Genomic DNA, 26,499 nt, shown 5'->3' with positions numbered 1-26,499 from the left:
CACTTGTGATTGCATTTAGGGCCCACCTGAATAACCCAAAATATCCTCATCACAAAATTTTTAATTTAATCACATCTACAATGTCTTTGCTACATAAAGCAACATTTATAGGTCTTAGGGATTAGGACCTGATATCTTTGAGTTCTATTATTCAGCTATACTTAAGAGATATTTAAGTAATAGTTTGCCTACCATGCTTATTGTGTTCTTGTTTAGTCACTAAGTAATGTCTGACTCTTTGCAACCCCACGAACTATAGCCCACCAGGTTTTTCTGTCCATAGGATTTCCCAGACAAGAATACTGGAGTGGGTTGCCGTTTACTTCTCCAGGGAGCTTCCCGACCCAAGGATTCAACCCACATCTCCTGCTTGGCAGGCGGATTCTTTACTGCTGAGCCACCAGGGAATGCCACTTTATTATTAACTTAATTACATAAAAATGGATGAATAGTTGTCTAAATACAAAAATTAGACCTAGAAGGACACATCAAATTGTAAACTGCTTGTGATTATGGGTGACTTTGTCTTTTGCTTATGATTTTTGGTTTCATACTATGCACATGCTAACTTTTAAGAAATAAACGTTATTTTAGTAATCTCCGGGAGTTGGTGATGGACAAGGAGGCCTGGTGTGCTGTGATTCATGGGGTCACAAAGAGTCGGACACGACTGAGCAACTGAACTGAACTGAACTAAAACCCTTTAAAAAATAGAGATATGGAGGGCTTCAGAAGGATTTCAAAATTAAAAATACCTTGTGACTGAAGCTGAGGATTAGGGACTATCAGAGTATACCAAAATAATGTTGAATGTCTTTATATTTCTATGTTTTGCATAGATGTCCCGCTTAGCTACCTCTTTATCCTAAGCAAGTAGTTAGGCAGAGACACTCAGTACAAGCTTAATGAATGGAAAAAGGGATGCATGGAAATACTTGTATAAATTCAAATTTCATTTGGGCATAGAAGAGTAGGTATGTGTGTAGACTAACATCAGATGACCTGAGTGAAAACAAGGTCCCCTTACTTATTAGCTATGAGATTTGGGGCAAGTTACTTAGCTTGTCAAAAAAACCTTCCATGTTTTCAGATATAAAATAAAAATAATTAAAGTATCTACCACATAGAGTTTTGCAGGTAATAACTGAGAGGGTCCATATAAAGGAATTTTCATTATGCCTAGCATGTGATAAGTACTTGTATGATATACATATTAGCTGTTATTAACTTTTTAAAGTTTCCAAGTTTAATTCATTTAACATGCCCTTGGTGTATGCCAAGAATTGACTTGTTTCGGGGGCGGAAGGGAGAGGGAGGTAGTTTAGAGAGAAACAGGAACTAGAAGCATATCTTTAGACTTATACTAAAGAATTCTGCCTAATAGTTTTATTCACCATCTTCAACCTAGATTACCACAAGGACCAGAATTGCCCTTTGCCTCTAGGTTTTGTTCCTTGGTAACAAAGAAAAACAAAACAAAAACTTTGATCAACTGAGGTCTTTCTTTCAGCCACTGAGAGTTTCACAGTCCAAGGCAACAGCCTAGAGTAGGGCATGGCTCTAAGCCGTATCTGTGGCTCAAATGATCAGATGGAATTGAGGAGGGACAAGACTGGCATCGAAAGAACAATGTCTTTATCAGGGAGTACTGGAAGAGATACCAGAATATAGATACCAAGGCCCAAGAGATCAGAAGGCCACGGGAATGACAAGGAGTTGGGAAACACCCAGAATATATGTTGTTTCTGTGCTTAGGTTTTACATGTTCCTCTGTTTGGAAGAGCGGACTCCATTTAAATGACTTATTTTTCAAGGACTATAGGTTCTACCAAGAAAACAGATATGTATACAACAAATTTAAGATAGACTGTGAAAAATGCAGCTTTAGAAGTGTGACAGGGCAGGGAGATGAAAGCAAAAAATCCAGCTCAAGGACAATAGAAGGGGATGAAATTGGGAAAGTGTTCCAAAGAAAACGACATGACATTTTAATGGGTTTCATGCAGTTTCCTGTAACCTCTAGCCCTTTCAAAACACACTTTGAAGAATTAAACACAAGAGACCAGGAGAGATTATCTGGCTTAGACCTCTGCTTTCAAGGGCCTGTTTATCCCCATTTTATAGATAAAGTTGCTGAGGTCCAAAGAAACACAGGAAATGTTGGTGGAGAGAAAATGATAACACAGATCTTTCTGTTTCTTAATATTCTGTACTTCTAGACAGGATAAATAAGGAAGAAATAAGATTTTTAAAAATTGTAATTGCTAGATTCCATATATAAGCTTTCCGGGTGGTGTAATGGTAAAGATCTTGTCTGCCAATACAGTAGATATAAGAGACATGGGTTCGATCCCTGGGCTGGAAAGATCCCTTGGAGAAGGAACTGGCAACCCACTCCAGTATTGTTGCCTGGAAAATTCCATGGACAGAGGAGCCCAGCAGGTCACAAAGAGTCGGATACGACTGAGCAGTTGAACACATTACACATTATAAAAGCTAAAAGTATGACCAGTTGAGAATGAAAAAACCCCAAACAAAAATGAGTGAGATAGGCAGAACCATACTCTTATCTTGTGTAAAAGAAATCTAGAGATGCTTGTACACAAACATTCATAGAACACTATTCACTATAGTCAAAAAGTGGAAATAACCCAAATGTCCATCAACAGATGAAGAGATAAACAACATGTGGTATAAACATATAAGGAACTATTATTCATTCATAGAAAGGAACAGAATACTGATACATAATCCATCTGATGTGCATGAATCTCAAAAACATTATGCTAAATGAAAGAAACCAGACACACAGATACTATGATTTCATGTATATGAGATGTCCATAATAGGCAAATCCATAGAGACTGAAGGTAGACTCATGGTTTCTAATAACTGAGGAAAGGATGGAATGGAGAGTGACTGCATAATGGGTATGATGTTTCTTTCTGGGGGTGATTAATAGATCTTGGAACTAAACAGATATGATTATTTCATAACCTAGTAAATATACTAAATGCCACTGAATTGTACACTTTAAAATGATTAATGGCCAATTATGTTACATAAATTTTACCTCAATTAGGAAAAAATAAATCCAGAGGTGGAAATTTAAAATTGGTATGCATCTTTATGACAACTTCAGGGATTCACCCTCTTTCTATCTTGTAGTTCTGCTATGTAAAGCTTTAACCTTTAGCTCATGGTCCAAAATGGCTTCTCAAATCAGTAATCGCAACTGCATTTCAGATATCAGGAAGGATAAAAGAAAAAAAAAAAAGAAGTGAAATAGGGAAGAACCCTGAAGAATGACATAGATATACAAAAATTTGAAGAATATACAGGAATCAGTCAAAGGAAGAGTGATGAGGAGAGATTTCCAGGACTCAGAGGGTACAAATCTCAGGAAAACTGATGGGAATATTCCAGTACAATTGGCACATGGGGAGTGAGGAGGAGAGTCCCAGAGAGGTAAGCATGGGTTAGATTTCCTAGCCCCTACAGACCCCTGTATGGTGCTGGAAATCTCTCTCTCCTATCACTACCCCAGGTCTTGTTTGTTTTACCAAACCATATTCCTGGGCCTTAAGGAAATTGATTTCATAAAAATAAATGAGAGAAGAGTTTAGAGATGGCCTTTAGTAAGCATAAAAGCACACATTTTATCTTCCAGTCAAGGACTTTTTGAAATTATTTACCTCTCAAAGACAGCTGCCAAGGACCCCATGACTTAAGTGTCCTCTCCCGCCTCCCGATGGTGTGTTTTACTGCTGCCCTCCTAGAGGTCTTCTCCATTGTCCCCTCCCTCTATGACCTCATTCACAATGCCAGTGAGAGCCAAGCTAAATCGTGCAGACTTACAGCCAGGGCCAGCTGCTGAGATGTGAACTGCTTATTTGTCTCTGCAGGCCCCAGGGGAGTGGCGTTTGTTAGAACAAGGAGAAGGAAGCCTTAGGTCACCAGTGCCCACGGTTCTGTCCATTTGGCTTTGATAGGAGCTAGGATTTTATGTGCCAAGAGGTGCAGGGGGGGCAACCTGCCCTGGCTGAACCTCTCACACCTAAAGAGAGAGAAAGCAGGAAACTGCCATGCTCAGTGAGGACTCCAGGACACTCTGGTGTGCCCTGAAGATGCCAGTTTGTTGTGGTGACAAGAATGGCAGAGCTGAAGAACCTTAGTCTCCGATAGGTGAGAGGATGTTCCTCCCCAAGGGCAGAATTTGAAGAGTTAACTTGCTCAGCTCAAGGGTTACAAGCTATCTCATTAAATGTCATTTGGTGATAACCCAAGAGAACTCCCTTCAAACTGCTGGATTCTTGATCCAAAAAGATGAAGACAGAGAGCAAGAAGAAGGCAAAGACTAATAGGAAATGAGAATGTTAATACTGTTATATATGTGTGTGAACTCTTGAATAACTGCTGCCAGTTGATTCCTAACCAGGTGCTTAACTCTAAGCATACTCATTACATGTTTAAACTCATTTTGTCACTGCTCCAAAGCTGTAAGGTAATATAATTGTCTCCATTTCACAGGGGAGAAGCTGAAGCTCTAAGACACGCTGTAACTTACCCAAAGTCACCCAGCTATTAAGAGACAGGAGCCAATGTTGAAACCTAGTTGTCTATGACCTTATGGTCCAGGATCTTAGTCAATAGCCTTTACTCTTTCTCTTTAAACTCTGCTAACCAGCATTTCCCTGTTCAGGTAGATATGATGTTTCACAGGAAAAGATGTGGAGGAATCACCAAACTCTATTCGATCAAACCCAGAAACAAGGTAGCTGAAGATGTGAGATGCCTGGCTGAAGGCTGGCCATGGACAGAGGGTGGAGGAGACACAGGGCCGTCTACCTCCTGCCATCTTGCACTGGTCTGCAAAACTCCTGATATAAACTGGGTGGTTTCCATTCACCCTTGCAAATCCCCCTTCCACTTCAGTTTCTCTGGGCCCCAGAAGCATGGCCTCCATGGACCCCATCAACCCTCTAGTTTCCATTGGGTTCAACCAATGGGAGGCAACCTCAGGAGATTTGAGAGCAGAGTATTTATTCCATGCTCTCTCCTCCGAGACCACAGGTAGGCAGTGGTTGTGCCCCTTTACCAAAGTCCTCACTTCCCATTAGGTGGCTCTCTGCTGGAGAGCCTCTCCTGCTCTCTCTAAGGGCCTGGTTACTCTTGTTTGTTTCCCTTAATTCCATTCATACCTTTGTTAGTAGTCCCTTCATTAAACTGTCCTCAATCATTCCATTCAAATCAGCCATCTGTTTCCTATTAGGACCCAGGGCAATTTAGTATGAGAGTTTAGGGTCTGGAAGGCATGTTGAGAGTCTACTACTTCCATGGTTTTCAATTTTTTTTATTGTTACTTGCAGAGATCTAGTAAGAACCATAATTAGAAAACTGACAAAATTCTGGAAGGTCATGGAACCCTGCCTGCTCCTCATAACACCCAAAAGTGCTCCTCTTTGCCTCCCTCCAACTATTCCTTGAAATCCAAGGGCTGTGGGCAGCACACTCTGGAACCAGCTGACCTAATCCAAACCCCTCACTCACACCAGAGGGGTGGTTGGCCAAGTTTCCAAAGTGTCCTTTGTTGGCCCGAGTGGGTCTGATTTATGCCCTGGGCCTTCATCAACAGTTTGCCTCAATATCTTCCAAAGTGTAAAGTCCCGTAAATCTTCCTGGGGAGCGACAACTCAACCGCCAGCCCATGTTATGCAAACACACAGAAATGTCATTAAGGCAACAAACAGCCCCATTGGCTTTGGCAAAGACCTGTTCTGCCAGGCTCAAGTTACTTAAAATCAATATTTGAACAAGGACAAAACCACATGTTTTCAAAACCAAATTAGAGGGGTCTAATACCAGGCCTAGCAATGTGGTTACATCACATGCATTCCAGCACCGTCCCCCCAACACACACCTTCTGGGGTCGGGGCAGGGGCGGGGGGTTCTCCACCATTTGGTTTGACCCGGTCATCCAGGCTCCTACCCCTTCGCAGTGACTGGACTTACTTGTCCTGAGTATGTGACCTCACCAGACAGGTGACACCAAGGGACAGACTGAGCAAGAAACAAGAACTTTCAGAGACCCAGTTTTATAAAACAGAGGTTGGGTGTGTTCCTTCGTGCATGCCTCAAAGCAGCAATTCAGGAACTGTACCAGGCTGTCCCTGAAAGTCTGGGAGCCCAAAAGTGAGCAAAACCATGAGTCTCTGCCCTCAGGGAACTCACTGCAGTATGGAAGGGAAAGGACAACAGGTCATTTCTTTTTTAAATTTGATTTATAATGTTGTGTTAATTTCTACTATAAAGGAAAGAGACTTGGTTACACATGTATACAATCTTTTTTATACTCTTTTCCATTATGGCTTATCACAGGATAGATAAACAGGTCAATTCTGGAGGACCAGTACCAGGGATGTAGGGAAGTTTAGGATGCTTTGCAGGCACATGGCAGGGACAGGTAACCCAGGAGCCGAATGAGGGCCTATCAGAGAAGACTTCCAATGGCAGATATCCTATCTAAGAGGTGCTCTATCTAACCTACTATTCTGGCTTTATATGTGTAAGGCCAGGTGGCACTAGTGGTAAAGAATCCACCTGCCAGTACAGGAGATGTTAGAGATGTGGGTCCGATCCCTGGGTCAGGAAGATCCCCTGGAGAAGGGCATGGCAAACCCACTCCAGTATTCTTGCCCAGAGAATCCCATGGACAGAGGAGCCTGGCAGGCTACAGTCCATAGTGTTGCAAAGAGTCAGATACGACCGAAGTGACTTAGCACAGCACAGGAAAAGAAGGGGGTCGGTGAGATGAGGCAAAGGTATACAAGGAAGAATTTGAGGTTCTCTCCTTCTTGTCAAGTTGGGAACAGTCATGGAGCATGCCCAGCTCGGCCTTTCTGGGCCTCCTCTATTTAGGAAACAGTCTGTCCCCTGCTACCCCTACCATCCTTTTCCCAGATTCTCTGCAAAAGTGTATGGTAAGGATTAGCAGGTCTCTGCAGCTGGGCCAGCCCATTGGTACCTGTTGCTGTGTGGGTCAATCTTACTCAGAGGGCAGCCTCATGGCAGCACTTGGCTATGCACCTGAAGCCCCAGTCCCTGGGTAATAAAGCTTCAGTAGCTTTGCTCTCCATCTGCCTTTGTATCCTGAGTCTCTCTTGAAAGGAAGGGTTCATAATTGTGTCCTTCCAAAACAAATGACATTCAAACTTCTCCAGGCTATATTATTAGACACAAATATGAAACACAAAACTATATTTTTTTCATATCATGCTTAGAAAAATAAGATAAAATCTGCCAACAGGAAAACCATGGTTACGTTTATATATGGTGATACAAGGTTTTCTTATTTTTTAAGGTATTTTCTTTGTTAAAGATCAGTATGTGCTATTTTTCATCCTAAGGGGGGGAGAACAGGTAACTGTAATGAAATGGTCTTTCACATTTGTTAAAAATATAAGGGGAAGTTGTAAATCCTGAAGAACATGTTGAGGATCCTGGAGCCATCAGCGGTGGCCGTGAGAGCAGGCCTGGTCCACTCTCGCTCGCTTTCACCTTCCTGAGGAACTTCGTGTTCGGTGCTGAGGGCTGGAGGCCCTCTCCTCCTGAGGCAGAACTCCAGGCAGGAGACTGTGCTCTGTGTGGGTGTATCACCTGTGGGACTCCCTGGGCTGCACGACGCATCTCTCCCTGGGGCGTGAGCTCTGCTGTGTCTGTGCAGGTGAGTGTACTCCGTACCTCAGCGAGCAATGCCTTCCCGCCAAAGCACACAGTGAAGACGTGATCTTCCTTTAAGACTCAGCTTCTATATGGAACTTAGAAAGACGGCAATGATGACCCTCTGTGCAAGACAGCAAAACAGATACAGGTGTAAAGAACAGACTTCTGAACTCTGGGGGAGAAGGTGAGAGTGGAACAGTATGAGAGAATAGCATTGAAGCATGTATATTACCATATGTAAAATAGATGACCAGGGCACGTTCAATGCATGAAGCAGAGCAATCAAAGCTGGTGCTCTGGGACAACCCAGAGGGATGGGGTGGGGAGGGAGGTGTGAGGCATGTTCAGGACAGTGGGACACATGTACACCCATGGCTGATTCATGTCAGTGTGTGGCAAAAACCACCACAATATTATAAAGTAATTAGCCTTCAATTAAAATTAAAAAAAAAAAAAAGACTTAGCTTCAGTGTCCTCTTCCTCAGGACATCATCCCTGTCTTGTCTCTGTTTTCCCTAGGCAAACTGGAGGTGTTCCTCTCGCTAAGTGTGTTTAGAATTTAGCTGTGAAAGTACCTGGCAGTTTGCATTGGAACTGCGTGTTTCCTTACCTGTCTCTCGTTGCTGTCAGATCCACACCCTCTTCACTGCCTTGCTTCTTCCTTCATTTCTTCCAACCAGAACACTGATTATGCTCTATTACAGGCCAAGTACTGGGCACTGGGGGCACAAAAAGGAGAAGACAAAGATTTCCCCTTCAAAGGATTTATTGTCTAATAGAAAAGAATTAATATTTCTCTTCCACATAATAAAGTAGAGCTTGTTGGTGAAGGGAAGGTAAAATTTAGCCAAGTAGATGCCAAAAATTTTTAAAAGAAAGAAATATCAAGGAAGAGTAAACAGCAACCAAGATCCAGAAGCCTGAATTAGTCCATTTTATGCAGGGACTTACAGATAATTCAATGTGGCTAGGACAGTAAGTGCTAGAGTGACTTTGAAGTGATACCCCACGTCCAAGGGCAAAGGAGAAGCCCCAGAAAAATGTTAGGAGGGGAAAATCATGTTTAGAATCAAAACCCTTACCCACCAGAAACGCTCAGAGGGCTCAAACAAACCTTGTGCACACCAGAACCCAGAGACCCCACAGAGACTGAGACTGAACTGTCTTTGAATGTCTCCAGTGGAGGTACGGGTCAGAAGTGGACTACTGCAGGGGCAGGGGCTCTGGGTGCAGCAGACCTGGGTAAGGCATAAGCCGTCTTGGTGGAGGTCGTCATTAACCCCACCATAGAGCCACCAGAACTTACACAGGACTGGGGAAACAGGCTCTTGGAGGGCACAAACAACAACTTGTATGCACCAGGACCCAGGAGAAAGGAGCAGTGATCCCACAAGAGACTGACTCAGGCTTGCCTGTGAGTGTCCAGGAGTCTCTAGCAGAGGCATAGGCTGGTGGTGGCCTGCTGCAGGGTGGGGAGCACTGAGTGCAGCAGTGCATGCATGGGACCTGTTGAAGGAGGTCACCATTATTTTCCTTACCTCCACCATAGTTTGGCCTCAGGTCAAATAACAGGGAGGGAACACAGTCCCCACCCCCATCAAGAGAAAACTAGATCAAAGATTTACTGAGCATGGCCCCACCTATCAGAACAAGACCCAGTTTCCCCCTCAGTTAGTTTCTCCCATCAGGAAGCTTCCATAAGTCTCTTATCCTTCTTCATCAGAGGGTAGGCAGAATGAAAACCACAATCACAGAAAACTAACCAATCTGATCACATGGACCACAGCCTTGTTTAACTCAAAGAAACTAGGAGCCACGCCGTGTGGGGCCACCAAAGACGGATGGGTCATGGTGGAGAGTTCTGACTCAATGTGGTCCACTGGAGAAGGGAATGGCAAAACACTTCGGTATTCTTGCCTTGAGAACCCCATGAACACTATGAAAAGGCAAAAAGATAGGACACTGAAAGATGAACTCCTCAGGTTGGTTGGTGCACAATATGCTACTAGAGATCAGCAGAGAAATAACTCCAGAAAGAATGAAGAGATGGAGCCAAAGCAAAAACAACACCCAGTTGTGGATGTGACTGGTGATGGAAGTAAAGTCCGATGTTGTAAAGAGAAATAAGGCATAGGAACCTGAAATGTTAGGTCCATGAGTCAAGGCATATTGGAAGTGGTCAAATAGGAGATGTCAAGAGTGAACATCAACATTTTCAGTTCAGTTCAGTCGCTCAGTAGTGTCCGACTCTGCGACCCCATGAACCACAGCATGCCAGGCCTCCCTGTCCATCACCAACTCTCAGAGTCCATTCAAACCCATGTCCATCAAGTTGATGATGCCATCCAACCATCTCATCCTCTGTTGTCCCCTTCTCCTCCTGCCCTCAATCTTTCCCAGCATCAGGGTCTTTTCAAATGAGTCAGCTCTTCGCATCAGGTGTCCAAAGTATTAGAGTTTCAGCTTCAACACCAGTCCTTCCAATGGACACCCAGGACTGATCTCCTTTAGGATGGACTGGTTGGATCTCCTTGCAGTCTAAGGGACTCTCAATCGACATTTTAGGAATCACCAAATTAAAATGGACTGAAATGGGTGAATTTAACTCAGATGACCATTATATCTACTACTGTGAGCAAGAATCCCTTAGAAGAAATGTAGTAGCCATCATAGTCAACAAAAGAGTCTGAAATGCAGTACTTGGATGCAATCTCAAAAATGACAGAATTATTTCTGTTTGTTCCCAAGGCAAATCATTCAGTGTCACAGTAATCCAAGTCTATGCTCTGACCAGTAATGCTGAAGAAGCAGAAGCCAAACAGTTCTATGAAGATCTACAAGACCTTCTAGAACTAACAGCCAAAAAAAGATGTCCTTTTCATTATAGGGGACTAGAATGCAAAAGTAGGAAGTCAAGAGATACCTGGAGCAACTGGCAAATTTGGCCTTGGATTACAGAATGAAGCTGGGCAAAAACTAATAGAGTTCTGCCAAGAGAACACACTGGTCAGAGGAAACACCCTCTTCCAACAACACAAGAGAAGACTCTACACATGGACATCACCAGATGGTCAACACCGAAATCAGATTGATTATATTCTGTGCAGCCAAAGATGGAGAAGCTCTATACAGTCAGCAAACACAAGACAGTGAGCTAATTGTGGCCAGATCATGAACTCCTTATTGTCAAATTCAGAATTAAAGACAGTAGGGAAAACCTCTAGACCATTCAGGTATGACCTGAATCAAATCCTTTATGATTATACAGTGGAAGTGACAAATAGACTCAAGGGATTAGATTTGATAGACAGAGTACCTGAAGAACTATGGACAGAGTTTTGTGACATTTTACAGGAGAAAGTGATCAAGAACTTCCCAAGAAAAATAAATGCAAAAAGGTAAAATGGTTGTCTGAGCAGGCCTTACAAACAGCTGTGAAAAGAAGAGAAGAGAAAGGCAAAGGAGAAAAGGAAAGATATACCCATTTGAATGCAGAGTTCCAAAGAATAGCAAGGAGAGATAAGAAAGCCTTCCTCAGTGATCAATGCAAAGAAATAGAAGAAAACAATAGAATGGGAAAGACTAGAGATCTCTTCAAGAAAATTAGAGATACCAAGGGAACATTTCATGCAAAGATGGGCACAAAAAAGGACAGAAGTGGTATGGACCTAACACAAGCAGAAGATATTAAGAAGAGATGGCAAGAATACACAGAAGAACTGTACAAAAAAGATCTTTATGACCAGATAATCATGATGGTGTGATCACTCATCTAGAGCCAGACATCCTGGAATGCGAAGTCAAGTGGGCCTTAGGAAGCATCACTATGAATAAAGCTAGTGGAGGTGATGGAATTCCATTTGAGCTATTTCAAATCCTAAAAGATGATGCTGTGAAAGTGTTGCACTCAATATGTCAGCAAGTTTGGAAAACTCAGCAGTGGTCACAGGACTCGAAAAGGTCAGTTTTCATTCCAAACCCAAGGAAAGGCAACGCCAAAGAATGCTCGAACTACCGCACAATTGCACTCATCTCACACGCTAGCAAAGTAATGCTCAAAATTCTCCAAGACAGACTTCAACAGTAAATGAACCATGAATTTCTAGATGTTCAAGCTGGATTTAGAAAAGACAGAGGAACCAGAGATCAAATTGCCAACATCCGTTGGATCATCAAAAAAGTGAGAGAGTTCCAGAAAAACATCTACTTCTGCTTTATTGACTAAAGCCTTTGACTGTGTGGATCACAGCAAACTGGAAAATCCTTAAAGACATGGGAATACCAGACAGACAACCATCCCTGCCTCCTGAGAAATCTATATGCAGGTCAAGAAACAAGTTAGAATTGGACATGGAACCACAGACTCATTCCAAATTGGAAAGGAATATGTCAAGGTTGTATATCGTCACCCAGCTTATTTAACTTATATGCAGAGTACATCATGTGAAATGCTGGTCTGGATGAAGCACAACCTGGAATCAATTGCTGTGAGAAATATCAATAACCTCAGATATGCAGATGACACCACCCTTATGGCAGAAAGTGAAGAGGAATTAAAGAACATTTTGATGAAAGTGCAAGAGGAGAGTGAAAAAGTTGGCTTAAAACTCAAGATTCAGAAAACTAAGATCATGGCATTGGATCCCACCACTGCATGGCAAATAGATGGGGAGATAATGGAAACAGTGACAGACTTTATTTTTGGGGGCTCCAAACTCACTGAAGATGGTGACTGCAGCCATGAAATTAATAGATGTTTGCTCCTTGGAAGAAAAACTATGACCAACCTAAACAGCACATTAAAAAGCAGAGACATAACTTTGCCAACAATGGTCCGTCTAGTCAAAGCTATGGTTTTTCCAGTAGTCATGTATGGATGTGAGAGTTGGGCTATAAGGAAAGCTGAGCACCAAAGAATTGATGCTTTTGAACTGTGGTGTTGGAGAAGACACTTGAGAGTCTCTTGGACTGCAAGGAGATCCAACCAGTCCATCCTAAAGGAAATCAGATCTGAATATTCATTGGAAGAACTGATACTGAAGCTGAAACTCTAAATTTCGCCACCTGATGTGAAGAACTGACTGATTTGAAAAGACCCTGATGCTGGGAAAGACTGAAGGTGGGAGGAAAAGGGGACGACAGAGGATGAGATGGTTGGATGGCACCACTGACTCAGTGGACATGAGTTTGAGTAAGCTCTGTGAGTTGGTGATAGACAGGGAAGCCTGGCGTGCTGCAGTTCATGGGGTCACAAAGACTGACATGACTGCGTGACTGAACTGAACTGAACTGGGACACTAAGCCCAGTGAGGATGGAACTGGGGATGGGATAGGGGCAGGTGGCAAGAGAATGCAAAGAGAGCATGTAGTGAGAGGCAGGGCCAAACCAGGGTGCAGAGTGTTCTGTGAGCCATGTGGTTCATCTCTGTGTCTGTCATGATGAGTGGGCCCATCACTCACGTAGAGCAGCTCAGGGAAGACTTCTAGGGTGAGATGACACTGAATCCTGAAGGACTTTGTCTCAAGGGAGAGCAAAAGGCATTTGAAACTGAGAGTCGGGAAGATCCACTGGAGAAGGAAATGGCAACCCATGCCAGTATTCTTGCTTGGAAATCTCCATGGACAGAGGAGCTATAGTTCATGGGGTTGCAGAGAGTCGGACATGACTTAGTGACTAAAGAACAACAACTTTTGGGGTACACAGGTATACCTACAAATTCTAGGAGGGGGTTCAAGCTGGTGTGTGGAACAATTAGACCATGAGAGACTGTGGTGCAGCAGCAGGTTATAGTCTACTTAAAAAGCCAATAACAGGGCTTGGGACTTAGTAGATTCTTCATAAATAACTGTTGATGAGTCTGTCTACTCTGTGACTTCCTTGATACTCTGTGACTTCCTTGATAAGAAGGGGGTTACACTGACAAGTACACGGGTCTATAGATATGGGGATACTAGGAAGTTAGAAGCTTAGGAGGTACTAGGAAGACAGTTACAGTGATCAGTCTCAGGTAGGATTTTGCAATAATTGAATCCAAATCAGTATTTTTGCTCAGGGCCCTGGGATTCAAGATAGCGACCATACAGGGAGGCAAGCACAAGAAAGGTTAGGATTGCAGAACCAGGGGCCATGGCCAAACCAGGGCACTTCACTTATTTACTCATCTACACATCCTGCCCTTCATTTGTTCAACCATCCAACCCTCCGCCCATCTTTTTCTATATGAAAGCTTTCCATAAAACTTAGCATTTGATTTCCCCCTCACTCCCTTCTTTCTCCTGCCACAAATCCTTTGCAAGAAGTGATGTTAGTAAGACAGGATAAAGATAAAGTGGTTGTCTCAGCACAAAAATACATTGAAGGTTTACTAAGAAAGTTGGTCAATATTAGGAATCAAAATGCTGGTTTGGCTTTGAACACTGCTATTCCACTCAGAAGAACTGAAAGATCCTAAAGCTTTATAGATTTACTGTTGCCCTTTGGATTGAACCTGAGATTCTGGGCAGGGGAGGAGGACATATAGACACAAAGCAAGCGTAGAAAAAGAAGGGAATAGAAAACAGAAGAACAAAGTCCCTGGATCCCAAATGTGTATGTCAGCTGGACTCTGGCACAGGAGATGGCAAAGTGAGAAAACAAACATTTCAGATCATCTTTTACATGCGTTCAGAAGTAAAAAGCATCATTTTCATTTTGATGATGAGAAATACCCACAAGCTCTTTTTGAAATTTTGTTCAAATGAGGATCAACCTTTCTTAAGTGCTGGGCACACCAACACAGATGAAGATACAGCCCCTACTCTGGAGTACCTCACATTCTAAGGGAGATGGCAGACATGAAACAGCAACGTGATGGAGGAGAGTCGCACTGATAAGATGGGCCACTGCACCCAGACTTGGACTTTCAAGAAGAATTCCCAGAAGAGGCATTATGGCTGAAAGCTGAGTTTTGAAAGAAAGGCTGGAGTTATCCAAACAAAGAAGTAACAAGTGTTGTATGGAGTAGGAGAAGAATCAGGGCATGGAACAGTGGTGGTGGTTTGTGCGGTTAGAGAAAAGGTATAAGCAAGAAGGAGATAGGTGCTAAGGGCAAGAACTAGGTCATGAAGGGTCTCGCATGCCCAGATGAGACTTCAAACTTTATTCTGACTGCTATTGAGAGCCATTTGAGGAATATTCCACAGAACTAGGATCTTAAGTCACTGAGATGGAACTACTGGAATTTCTTGGATGCCTACAACCATTTACCTCTGGGTCCTAGGCTCTGATGTCTGGCCTGAAACTCACGCAGCCTCTGGCTTCCTCCTGTGCCTTGGGAGCAAGGACTGACACCCCTGGCTCAGAGGATGGGCTCCTTTCCATGGTGTTGGGCCACCTGGGTGGAGCCTCGCTAGGCAGGGCCTTCCAGAAATGAGCTGCATGCACATGATGTCAGAGGGGTGGCGCATGGGGAATGGAGCAGGGTGTAACCTCTTCTATCACTGTCCCCCCTCCTTTCTCCTGAGAAATTGAAAATTCCTCCCCAGGCTGCTGATCAAAGAGTCCTTTCACTTCTGGAGAAATTCAACCTTTTGTAAAACCCAAATTAATTCTGGAAACAATAGGTTGTGAAAAGACCTCAAGCTTTGTAGTGAAGTTGATCTGGGTTTGGATCCTGGCTCTGTTACAAGCTGGGAGATCTTAAGCAAATTAATTACTTTCTCTGAGTCTTAGTTTTTTATCTATATGAACATATATCTATACGAACATATATCTATATCTATATGGAGATAACAATGTCTCTCTCACAGGGTTATCAGGAGCACCAGAGAAGAAAATACTTGTAATTATCTTTGGCAGTATATGGGCTTCCCTGGTGGCTCAGATAGTAAAGAATCTGCCTGCAATGAGGGATACCCAGATTCAACCCCTGGGTCAGGAAAAACTCCTGAAGAAGGAAATGGAAATCGATTCTAGTATTCTTTCCTGGAGAACTCCATGGACAGAGGAGCCTGGCTGGCTACAGCCTATGGAATCACAAAGAGTAGGACATAACTGAGCAACTAACACTTTCCTTTCGCAGCATATATTAGTTCTGCAAGAATTTTCTCCTGTGGAGTTTCACTTGTTTATTGGTCATCCACAGCTCACTCAGTTCAGTTGTTCTGCCCTTGAAAGAGATTTAGGAAAGTATTAGTTGACAATATATTAACATATATATATGTGGAATCTAGAAAAATGGTAACGGTGAACCTATTTGCAGGGCAGGAACAGGGAACATATTAATTGAAAACATGGAGGCCATTGACCAAATTGAAAATTTTGGTTCATCTTGAACTTGTCAGTACACTGTACTATGTCAGGAATCACAAATTTATGAACTTGGAATGCAAAGAGCTTAGGACTCCAAGTATAAGCCCTGAGCTCTTATCTCTGTCTATCCCCTTGGCCAAGTCCCTTCTCTGGAAGATGAGGTCCCTTCTGGTCCTGTCCAGGCTTGATGGTCTCTAAAACAAGCTAATAAAGGATGATGAGACTCCAATAAGTCATGCTTATGGGGGGAACAGGAGATGAAGCACCAAAGGGTGTCCCTCTTTCTTGTACATGTAAGTTCTGTGCATTTCCACACAGCCCTGAAGCTAAGGAAGAAGAAATTCCTCCATGGGAAAAAGAGTTAAGAAGGCCATGCTACAAGCATGAATCATAAAATATTCCAAGAATGTCAGAGAGAAATATGAGCTACCCCAGGGGACGCCTGGGGGAGTGGGAGAGGTGAGCAGCTAAAGCTGCCACAGGCTGAGCCAGGTGCTTTCTCCAGTCTGATTGCAGAGAGTAACATGAGCCCATGTCAGGGTGGGACATCTCTCCCCTTGTCTCCATCCCGGTCCTCTGGATACAGGAGTCCTTTCCAGGGCAAACCCACTGATGATGTATCCAACTTCTGATTAGTGGATGAGAGAACTACCTTTGGAATCAAATGTCTGGATTCAACACCCAATTGTGCCACTGACAGTGTGACATTGGCCAAGTGAATTCATCTTTCTGAGCTTCAATTTCTTCACCTGTCCCCAAAGGATACACACATCTATTCCCTAACATTTTTTTAAAGGACTGAATGACATAATGTAATAAAGCCTTAGGTCCAGCATCCCAGGAGGGATTCCATCAATAACAGTTAATATTTTAGGTAAAGGCAGCTGGGTGGAGGGGCCACGTGCCACACGCACAGTTTAGGCCCTCTCTGAATCACCTGGGTCCCTACAGATGAATACAAATTATGAGGCTGATTTGGTTTCCATTCACAGTTCCAAAGGTTTTGAAGGCGTGTGGAGGGAAAGCAGAGACTTCTTCCAGCAACATAAAGGGAAAAACAGAGCTTCCAAGAGGCCGAGCAGCCAGAGGAGCAGGCCTGGCTATCTGCCTGAATGTGGACCTGCAGCTGGGCCAACACTGAGAGCGTGGGGTCTGAGGGGTGTGGCAAGCTCCATGGGATTCATTCAGCAATCATTCAACAACTCTCTGCTGGGCATCCACTGTGTGTCAGCCCCTGGTTCTGGAAACTAGAGACACAGAAGAGAATAAATCATTGCCTTCGTCTTCTTGGAGTTAAAATGCCCAAATAAACTGGTATCTTTCAGGTAATACGTATTTCCCTGATTCAGACAAATCAACCTCAGCTTTCTAAAGGGAGGCAGAAGGCCTGGCAGGGGCCCACAGGTTGGCCACAGCCTCTGTCCCCAGGTGGGCAGTGTCCACAGATGTCAGCAGGAGTGATTTTCTGAGGCTAAAAAACAGGCTCTGAAGTCAGACAGCTGAAGATGACACCTCATCCCACTAATTTAAAAATCTGAGCCTTGGGCACATTACTTAACTTCTGGGAGATTTACTCTCCAGCTCTGTAAAAGAAATTAAAAAACAATTTACCTCTGGGATTGCTATGAGTTTTAAATGAGATAGCAGATACAAGGGCTTAGCAAAGCACCAATAAATTAGATTGTTTTTATTATAATAATTAGCATGGTCAGAATGTATCAATATGAGTTCTTTGAACTGGGTTCTTACAAAAAAAGTAATGAACCCCATGAATAGGGCAGGAACCAGTCCTGGATCCAGCAATGAGTGGGTAAGAGCAGAGGACACTCACAGTGAGAGCAAAGGGGAAGGAAAGTGGGATTCCAGGGGTCAAAACCTAGTACGAAACCTGGGCACATTTGGCAGCAGAGCAAAAACAAAGAAGAATTTGTAGACAACCTGAGGTACAAAGAGAAAGTCGGATTCAAGCCAAAGAGTAGCGAATAATATCTTATCTTGACTGAATGCTTCCATGTACCAAGCCCTGTTAGTTTGAGATACCTGTTGCCATTTAATTATTCAGCAGTTCTCTATGGCAGGTTTTACTATCCTTCATTTTACAAATGAAGAAACTAAGACTCAAAGAGATTGCAACTTACCAAAAGTCAACCAGCCAGCAAATGGTCTTGAACCTGGATTTTAACCTAGAGGTATCTAATGCCAAAGCCCATGTTCTCAGATATAAGGCCATTCTGTTTTTCCCAAATCCAACTGGCCTCCTTTAATCAGGAGTTATTGAGGACTTCAGCACAGGTCAGTCCACGGCACAAGGTGGATGCTTCATTTAAGTGAACAAATATTTATTAAGCATCTTCCTTGTGCTGGCCACTTGCCATGGACTCACCTGTGCTGAAGTCCTCAATAACTCTTAGCAATATATAAAGAAGGATGTACAATTTAAGGATACCTGCTTGGAAATCAGACAGAACTTTGTGACTAGTAGGGTGACACTGGGCAGTGTTTGACAGCCTAATTCCTCAAAACCTACTTCAAAGACACCAAGCTCATGTTCTGGTACAATGAGCTGCACTGAAATGGTGCTGCAGAATGAATCTGTATCTCTGAGTCAGAAGACCTGGTTGCAAGAACGGAAACATCATCTAGTCTACAAGAAACACAGTTTCCTCCACTGCAAAATCATATTTTAGGACTAGAAGCCTAGAAAGACCCCACTTGGATGCCAATATCTTAGGCCTTGAATTAATATCTTTGAGCTCAAGGGAGATTGGCCAAAATGGCAGAATAGAAAGACCCTGGGCTCACCTCTTCTTATGAACACACCAAAATCATAAATATTTGCAGAACTATTTGATGAGAAATACTGAAACCTCCCATAAAAGATCTACAACTAAAGACATAAAGAAAGAACCACAGAGAGATGGGTAGGATGGGTGGACTTATGATATAGTCAAGTCCCATACTCCAAGATAGGCTAGTCACAAACTGCAGAAATATTATATTGCAGAGATTCTCCCACAGAAGAGAGAGCTATGAGCCCCACATCAGGGGGTCCTGTACTGGGAAGATGAGTCCCCAGAGGATTTGCCTTTGAGGGGCTATGGGTCTTAGTTTCAAGAGACCCACAAGACTGGGAGAAATAGAGACTTCACTCTTTACAGACACATAAAAAAATCTCACAGACTCTGGGACCCAGGGCCAAAGCAGTAATTTGATAGGAACCTGGGCCAAACAGCAGAGACATTACTTTGCCAGCAAAGGTCTGTCTAGCCAAAGGTATGGTTTTTCCAGTAGTCACATATGGATGAGACAGTTGGACTATGAAGAAAGCTGAGTGCCGAAGAATGGATGCTTTTGAACTGTGGTGTTGGAGAAGACTCTTGAGAGTCCCTTGGACTGCAAGGAGATCCAACTAGTCCATCCTAAAGGAGATCAGTCCTGGGTGTTCATTGGAAGGACTAAGGAGATCAGTCCTGGGTGTTCATTGGAAGGACTGATGCTGAAGCTGAAACTCCAATCCTTTGGCCACCTGATGCGAAGAACTGACTTATTTGAAAAGACCCTGATGCTGGGAAAGACTGAAGGTCAGAGGAGAAGGGGATGACAGAGGATAAGATGGTTAGATGGCATCACCGACTCAATGGATATGAGTTTGAATAGGCTCTGGGAGTTGGTGATGGACAGGGAAGCCTGGTATGCTGCAGCCCATGAGTTGCAAAAAGTCTGACACAACTGAGCAACTGAACTGAACTAAACTGAATTGCACTGATGGGCCAGAGCCTCCTGCTGATCTTGGTCTGCTGGAGAGGCAGGGGTCAGCTATGGCTCACCCTGGGGACACAGACACTGGCAGCAGCCATTCCTCAGAGCTCTTTCTGTCCCGTGGATGATGGGGCTGGCAGGCACCATTGTAGACTCCTTCCTTAGATCATTATGGCCCAGACTTTGCTCTACCCAACATCCTGCAAGTGCCAGTGCTATGATGCCTCAGGTCAAGCAACTAACTGGGCAGGAACACAGCCCCACCCATCAGCAGACACACTGCCTCAAGACTTCCTGAGCCCGCATTCCCCTCTGGACATGGCCCTGCCCACCAGAGGGTCCAGGTCTGAGTTCCACCACCACTGGACGGCCACTAGCTCCAGAATCCCCTGAGCCTTGGCCCTGCCCTTCAGAAAGACTGCTCAAGCCTCTGGACCAGCTTCACCCACCAGAAGGCAGGCACCAAATGCAAGAAAACCACAATCTGGCAGCCTGCAGACGCAGCCAGCTGACAGCAGGGTAGACCCTGCCTTGGAACTAGCTGGGCCATAGCACTGTACACTAGCAAGCCAACACAAGCTCTGGAGCACCCCCAGCCTCATACCCAATTGTGTCAAGAGACAGCTCCCCCGCCCCCACCACCAGGTCTGATACCAGGGATCCCAGGGCCTTGCAATCAAATCTAAGACCTGGCTCTGCCTGCCAGTAGGTCCATCTGGCACTAACCCTAGGATCTAGATTAAATCACCAGTGTATAGACAACAGTTCTGGAGTCTTCTGGAGCTTGACTTCACTCACCAGTGAGCCAGTACCAGACTCAGGGCCTCCTGGGGTTCTGTAGTCAGCCACCTCATGACCTGGATGTGTCAACCAGCAGCTGGCAACATCTGCTCAAGGCAAAGCCTGGTAACCAACCAGATCAGAGGCCACTGAAGACTACCAGACCACCTGCACAGTCAGCCCAACACAAGAGAAGGACCCATGAAGCCCTAATAGGGGAAATTCCTAGGGCATATAGCTTGGGTGATAAGCAGGGAGTGTACTGCTAGGATGTGTAGGATGTCTCCTATAGAAGGTCAACTCTCCAAGTTTGAGAAATGTAATGAATTTACCAGGTACATAAAAATACACAGTAACTTAGGCAAAATGAGTTGACAGAGGAACATGTTCTAGATGAAGGATTGAGACAAAACCCCAGAGAAGAAGTAAGTTTAGTGGACATAAGCAAACTACTCAAGAAAGAATTTAGGGTGGTGATCATAAAGATGACCAAAAAACTCAGGAAAAAAAAAAGATGAACAGAGTGAAAAGTTAGAAGTTTTAAACAAAGAATTAGAAAATATAAACACAATCAAACAGAGATGATAAATACAATAACTTAAAGGAAAAATATACTATAAGAAATCAACAGTAGACTAAATGATATAGAGGAATGGATCAGTGAGCTGGAAGACAAAGTAGTGGGAATCACTGTTGCTCTATAGAAAAGAAAGAAAATAAGAATGAATTTAAATGAAAAGTCCTGCAAGGCTATAAGCTGACTTTTCAGCAGAAGTTGCGGGATGGAAGGGAGCGGCACAATATATTTAAAGTGATAAAAGGGAAAAGCCTACAACCAAGACTACTCTATACAGCAAGACTCTTATTCAGATTTGATGGAGAGACCAAAAACTTTACAGCGAAGCAAAAGCTAAAAGAGTTCTGCACCACCAAACCAACTTTACAAGAAATATTAAAGGAACCTTTTTAAGTGAAAAAAAAAAAAAAAGCCACAACTAGAAATGTGAAAATTACAAGATGAATTTTGTAACTCATCAGTAAAGGCAATGATACAGTAAAGACAGGAAATTGTCTACACACAAAGCAAGTTATAGGAAGGTTAAAAGAAAAAAGGAGTAACAATAATCTATATCCACAATAATCAGTTAAGGAATACACAAAACAATTACATGTAAAATATGATATCAAAAGAAGTAATCATGAGGGGAAGAGAGTACAAATGCAATGTTTTAAAAATGCACTTGAAATTAAGAGATCAGCAACTGAAAACAGTCACATATATAGAGAGATTGCTATATAAAAACCTCATGCTAACCACAAAGCAAAAATCTATAATAGATATTCGCCCAGAAAAGAAAAATGAATCCAGATTTAACACTAAAGATAGTCGTCAAATCACAAGAGAAGAGAACAAAATAAGCGGGGGGGGGGACGGACATTCTACAAAAACAACTTCAAAACAACAAAATGGCAATAAGAACATATTTATACATAATTACTTCAAATGTAAACGGACTAAATGCTCCGATCAAAAGACACAGAGTGGCTGAAGACAGAGATCGAAAGCGAGGAGATGGACAAAGATATTTTATGCAAATAGCAAAACAAAGTTGGAGTTCCAATACTTGTATTAGACTAAATAGACTTTAAAATAGTGACTGTTACAAAAGACAAAGAACACTACACAATGTTCAAGGAATCAATATAAGATATATAATTGAAAATATATATGCACCCAACATAGGAGCACCTCAATGTATCAGGTAAATATTAAGAGACATAAAGGGAGAAATTGACACTAACACAATAATAGTAGGGAACTTTAACATGCTACTTACATCAATGGACAGATCATACAGATAGAAAGTCAATAAGAAAACACTGATCTTAAATAACACATTAGATCAGATAGATTAATTAATATATACAGAATATTTCATCCAAAAATACAGAATACACATTCTTCTCAAGTGCATACAGAACATTCTCCAGAATAGATCACACACTAAGCCACAAAACAAGTCTTGGTAAAATTAAGAAAACTGAAATAAAATCAAACACCTCTCTGACAACAAGGCTATGAGACTAGAATCAATTACAAGAAAAAAATGCAAAAAATACAAACTTGTGGAGGCGAAACAATATGCTACTGAATAATCAATGGATTACTGAAGAAATTAAAGAGGGAATAAAAACTACCTGAAGACAAAGGAAAATGAAAACAAAATAATCAGAAATCTGTGGAACGCATCAAAAGCAGTTCCAAGAGGGAAGTTTATAGAGATACAAGCTTACCTAAGAAAACAAAAACCTCAGGTAACAACCTAACCTTACAACTAAAGGACCTAGAGAAAGAAGAAAAAACAAAACCCAAAATTAGCAGGAGAAAAGAAATCATAAAGATCAGAGCAGAAGTAAGTGAAATAGAGACTAAAAAAAACAGAAAAATCAATGACACTGAAAGTTGGTTATTTGAAAAGATAAACAGAAGTAAGAAGACTTTAGCCAGACTCAAGAAAAAAAAGGGAGAGGACCTAAATCAATAAAATCAGAAATGAAAAAAGGCGAGCTACAGTTCACATCAAAGAAATATAAAAGAACATAAGCAACTACTATGAACAACTCTATGCCAATAAAATGGACAACTTAGAAGGCATGGACAAATTCTTAGAATTGTACAATCTAAAATATGAACAGACCAATTACCAGTAATGAAACTGAATCTAATAAAACATTCCTGATAAATAAAAAAGTCCCGAACCAGAAGGTTTCACAGGTGAATTCTACCAAAATTTAGAGAAGAGCCAACACTTATCCTTCTCAAACTGTTTCCAAAAATTGCAATGGAAGGAACACTTTCAAACTCATTCTGTGACGTTAGCATTGGCCTGATACCCAAACCAAAGATATCACACACAAAAACAAAATTACAGGTTAATATCACTGGTGAACAAAGATGAAAAAATCCTCAGCGAAATATTAGCAAATCAAATTCAACAATATGTTAAAATGATCACACACCATAATCAGGTGGGATTTATCCCAGTGATGCAGGGGTATTTCAATATCCACAAATTATTCAATGTGCTAAAACACACTTATGAATTGAAAAATAAAAAACCATATGATCATCTCAGTAGATACAGAAAAAAAAACATTTTGACAAGTTCAGCATCTATTATAATAAAAATTCTCCAGAAATCAGGCATAGAGGGAACATACCTCCAGATAATAAAGACTGTATATGAAAAACCTATGGCTAACATCATACTCAATGATGAAAAGCTGAAAGCATTTCCTCTAAAATCAGGAACAGGACAAGGATGCAGACTCTCACCACTTTTATTAAACATAATATTGGAAGTTCTAGCCACAATAGGACAAGAAAAAGAAATGAAAAGGAATTCAAATTGCAAAAGAAACATGTACCAAGGATATTTTTAACAGAACTAGAACAAATAATTTTAAAATTTGAATGGAAACAAAAAACTCTGAATAGATAAAACAACCTCGAGAAACAAGAATAAAACTGGAAGAATCATGCTTCCAGACTTCAGACTATACCACAAAGCTACAGTCATCATCATAGGATGGTACTGGCACAAAACCAGACACAAAGACCAACAGAACAGAATAGAGAGCCCAGAAATAATTCCGCACACTTATGGTCACTTAATCTATGACAAAGGAGGCAAGGTTATACAATGAAAAAATAATAATCTCTTCAATTGGTGCTGATAAAACTGTACAGCTACATGTAAAAGAATAAAATCAGAACATTCTCTAACACCATATGCAAAAATAAACACAAGATGGATTAAAGATCTAAATATAAGACTGAAAACTATAAAAACTCCTAATGGGAAACACAGGCAGAACAGTCTCTGATAGAAATCATATCAATGTTTTTCTGGATCTGTCTTTTAAAGCAAAGGAAATAAAAGCAAAATAAACAAATGGGACCTAATCAAACTCAGTATATCAAAGGAAAAGTAGTTGCAAATGATATGACCAATAAGGGATTAATATCCAAAATATATAAACAGCTAATACAACTCAATATAAAAAATTCTGATTTAAAAATGTGCAGAAGACCCAAACAGACATTTTTCCAAAGAGGACATGCAGATAGCCAATGAGCACATGAAAGGATGTTCAACATCACAAATTATCAGGGAAATGCAAATCAAAACCATGGTGAGATATCACCTCACACCTGTCAGAATGGCTATCATCAAAAAAACACAAATAATGAAAGTTTTTAAGGAAAGGGAACCCTTGTACACTGTTGGTGAGAATGTAAGTTGGTACAGTCACTGTGGAACACAATATGAAGGCTTCTCAAAAAACTCAAAATATAACTACCATGTGACCCAGAAATTCTACCCCTGAGTTTATATCCAAAAATAACAAAAACACTAATTGAAAAAGAATGTTCATCGCAGCACTGTTTATAATAGCCAGGACATGGAAGCAACCCAGATGCCCATCAGCAGACGAATGGATGAGGAAGCTGTGGTACATATACACCATGGAATATTACTCAGCCATTAAAAAGAATTCATTTGAATCAGCTCTAATGAGATGGATGAAACTGGAGCCCATTATACAGAGTGAAGTAAGCCAGAAAGATAAAGACCAATACAGTATACTAAGGCATATATATGGAATTTAGAAAGATGGTAATGATAACCCTATATGCAAAACAGAAAAAGAGACACAGATGTACAGAACAGACTTTTGGACTCTGTGGGAGAAAGCGAGGGTGGGATGTTTCGAGAGAACAGCATCAAAACATGTATATTATCTAGGGTGAAACAGATCACCAGCCCAGGTTGGATGCATGAGACAAGTGCTCGGGCCTGGTGCACTGGGAAGACCCAGAGGGATGGGGTGGGGAGGGAGGTGGCAGGGGGGATCGAGATGGGGAATACATGTAAATCCATGGCTGATTCATGTCAATGTATGGCAAAAACCACTACAATACTGTAAAGTAATTAGCCTCCAACTAATAAAAATAAATGAAAAAAAATAAAAATAAAATAAAAAGATACATGTGCGCCAATGTTCATGGCAGCATTATTTATAATTGTCAAGATATGGTAGCAACATATATATATTCATAATATGTGCGCACGCGCGCACACACACACACACACACAGTGGAATACTACTCAGCCACAAAAATGAATGAATTTTTGCCATTTACAACAAGCAAGAACCTGGATGGTATTTTTTGATAATTTTATTTATTTATTTATGTGTGGCTGTGCTGGGTCTTTGTTGTTGCGTGGGCTTTTCTCTAGTTGTGGAGAGTGGGACTATTCCCTTGTGTTGTGTAGGCTTCTCATTGGGGTAGCTTCTCTCGTTGCAGAGCATGGGCCCTAGGGCGTGTGCACTTTAGAAGTTGTGGTGTATGGGTTCAGTAGCTGAGGTTCCTGGGCTCTAGAGCACAGGCTCAGTAGTTGTAGGGCACAGGCATTGTTGCTCTGTGGCATGTGGGATCTTCCAAGACCAGGGATTGAACCAGTGTTTCCTGTATTGGCAGGCAGATTCTTTACCACTGAGCCACCAGGGAAGCTCTGGACAGTATTATGCTAAGTGAGGTAAGTCAGAGAAAGACAAATACTGTATGATATCACTTTTACGTGGAATCTAAAACAAACAACAAAGTAGTGATTATAACAATAAAGAAACAGACTCATAGATACAGAGAAAAAAACGAATGGTTATTAGCGGGGAGAGTGAGGGAGTCGAGGCTATATTAGACGTAGGGGATTAAGAGGTACAAACTATTATGCATAAAATAAATTACAGGGGTATATTGTACAATACAGGGAATATAACCAATACTTTATAATGACTACAAATGAAGTGTAATCTTTAAAAACTGTGACTCTCTATACTGTACACCTGTAATGTATATAATATTGTTTAGCAATTACATT

The 26,499-nt window shown here is 41.9% G+C and overlaps 1 long non-coding RNA gene across 1 annotated transcript in view; it reads right to left on the bottom strand.

Moving 5' to 3' along the window:
* Window positions 1-7,202: 7,202 nt before the first annotated feature.
* LOC139035066 (uncharacterized) overlaps window positions 7,203-26,499 on the bottom strand; it is a 73,026-nt gene continuing 53,729 nt past the window's right edge. The window contains exons 3-4 of the long non-coding RNA XR_011487580.1: window positions 8,333-8,441; window positions 7,203-7,843 (exon numbers count right to left, since the gene is read on the bottom strand). This is a non-coding gene — a long non-coding RNA (uncharacterized lncRNA). The remainder of the gene's footprint in view (window positions 7,844-8,332; window positions 8,442-26,499) is intronic.

This window comes from Odocoileus virginianus, chromosome 5, assembly GCF_023699985.2.
Source record: "Odocoileus virginianus isolate 20LAN1187 ecotype Illinois chromosome 5, Ovbor_1.2, whole genome shotgun sequence".
Lineage (NCBI taxonomy): Eukaryota > Metazoa > Chordata > Mammalia > Artiodactyla > Cervidae > Odocoileus > Odocoileus virginianus.
The sequence above is the reverse complement of the archived record's forward strand: the minus strand, read 5'-3'. Positions and strand labels throughout refer to the sequence as shown.